Raw genomic sequence first — 2500 nt, 5'->3', positions numbered from 1 at the left:
GGAGTAGGGCACGTTCAGCTGGAAGAGCTTGTCCTGAAGCAGGGCAGGGATGATGGTGTTGAAGGCAGAGCTGAAGTCCACAAACAGGATCCTGGCGTAGGATGCTGGGGCGTCCACATGCTGTAGGGTGAAGTGGAGGGCCATGTTAACTGCGTCGTCCACAGACCTGTTGGCTCTGTAGGCAAACTGAAGGGGGTCCAGGAGAGGGTCTGTGATGGCTTTGAGGTGTGCCAGGAGCAGGCGCTCAAAAGACTTCATTACCACAGATGTAAGGGCGACCGGTCTGTAATCATTTAGTCCTGTTGGCCTTAGCTTTTTGGGCACAGCGATGATGGTGGAGGACTTGAGACAGGCTGGTACATGGCATGTCTCCAGGGAGGTGTTAAAGATGTTGGTGAACACCGGAGACAGCTGGCCAGCGCAGTGCCTGAGGGTGGCTGGAGAGACAGAGTCCGGCCCGGCTGCTTTGCGTGGATTCTGCCTCTTGAAAAGCCCATTAACTTCTCCCTCCTGAAAGGAGAGAGTCGTTTCTGTAGTATGGGTGGGGGATGGGGCCTCTTGGGTGGGAAGGGGTGGTTCAGGACAGTCCAATTGTCTTTCAAATCTACGGTAGAACTCGTTCAGGTCGTTGGCTAGGCGGGAGTCGTTAGTGGTGTGGGGCGCTCTGGGTTTGTAGTTGGTGATGTGCCTGAGCCCTTTGGCAGACAGAAGCAGCGTCGTTAGTAGAGAACTGGTGTTTTAGTGTCTCTGAGTACAGTCGTTTAGCCTCTCTCACCGCTTTGCTAAACCTGTTCTTCGACTCCTTGAATCTGTCTCTATCCCCACTCCTAAACGCTTCCTCCTTCTCCAACCTCAACCTTTTGAGCTTTGCTGAGAACCAGGGCTTGTTGTTGTTAAAGTTCACCCTGGTACGTGTTGGGATACAGCAGTCCTCACAGAAGCTGATGTACACAGCCTCTGTGAGTTCATCCAGACTATTGGTAGCAGTCGTGAACATATCCCAGTCAGTACAGTCTAAGCACGCCCGCAAATCTTCCACAGCCTCACTGGTCCACTGTTTAGATGTCCTCACAGCAGGTTTACAGAGTTTTAGTTGCTGCCTGTATGCACGAATCAGGTGGACCAAGGGAGTTCTGTGCGAGCCGAACAGCCCCGTGACCCACAAGAGAAACATCCCCGCCAAATTCGAGCGTTTGACGGGGTCTATCCGTGAAAAAATATTCACGTTTTTGAGTGCACATGCATTTCTGCTGCAAATGCCTCTGGAAGTTTCATGCCGTTCGTATGCCAATTGTGGCAACACGAAAATGACCCGTTTTCCCATTCCGAGGGATTTCTGTGCGACCCTAACAGCCCCGTGAGCCACAAGAGACACATCCCCGCCAATTTCTAGCGTTTCACGGGGTCTATCCGTGAAAAATATAGACGTTTTTGAGTGCACATGCATTTCTGCTGCAGATGCCTCTGGAAGTTTCATGCCGTTCGTACGCAATGTGGCAACACGAAAATGACCCCTTTTCCCATTCCGAGGGATTTCTGTGCGACCCTAACTAACAGCGCCCGTGAGCCACAAGAGAGACATCCCCGCCAATTTATAGCGTTTCACGGGGTCTATCCGTGAAAAATATAGACGTTTTTGAGTGCACATGCATTCCTGCTGCAAATGCCTCTGGAAGTTTCATGCCGTTCCTATGCAATGTGGCCACACAAAAATGACCCGTTTTCCCATTCCGAGGCATTTCTGTGCGACCCTAACAGCCCCGTGAGCCACAAGAGAGACATCCCCGCCAACTTCTAGCGTTTGACGGGGTCTATGCGTGAAAAATATTAAAATTTTTGAGTGCACGTGCCTTTCTGCTGCAAATGCCTCTGGAAGTTTCATGGCGTTCCTATGCAATGTGGCAACACGAAAATGACCCCTTTTCCCATTCCGAGGGAGTTCTGTGCCACCCTAACAGCCCCGTGAGCCACAAGAGACACATCCCCGCCAATTTCTAGCGTTTCACGGGGTCTATCCGTGAAACATATAGAAGTTTTTGAGTGCACATGCATTCCTGCTGCAAATGCCTCTGGAAGTTTCATGCGGTTCGTACGCAATGTGGCAACACGAAAATGACCCGTTTTCCCATTCCCAGGGATTTCTGTGCGACCCGAACAGCCCCGTGAGCCACAAGAGACACATCCCCGCCAATTTCTAGCGTTTCACGGGGTCTATCCGTGAAAATATCAATTTTTTTTTGACTGCACATGCATTTCTGCTGCAAATGCCTCTGGAAGTTGCATGCGGTTCGCATGCAATGTGGCGACACGAAAATGACCCGTTTTCCCATTCCGAGGGATTTCTGTGCCACCCTAACAGCCCCGTGAGCCACAAGAGAGACATCCCCGCCAATTTCTAGCGTATCACGGGGTCTATCCGTGAGAAATATTCACTTTTTTGAGTGCACATGCATTCCTGCTGCAAATGCCTCTGGAAGTTTCATGCGGTTCGTATGCAATG

The sequence above is a fragment of the Petromyzon marinus genome, unplaced genomic scaffold (assembly GCF_048934315.1).
Source record: "Petromyzon marinus isolate PM22_M1 ecotype Great Lakes invasive population unplaced genomic scaffold, UKy_Petmar_22M1.pri1.0 PM_G_Scaffold_93, whole genome shotgun sequence".
NCBI lineage: Eukaryota > Metazoa > Chordata > Hyperoartia > Petromyzontiformes > Petromyzontidae > Petromyzon > Petromyzon marinus.
The sequence above is the reverse complement of the archived record's forward strand: the minus strand, read 5'-3'. Positions refer to the sequence as shown.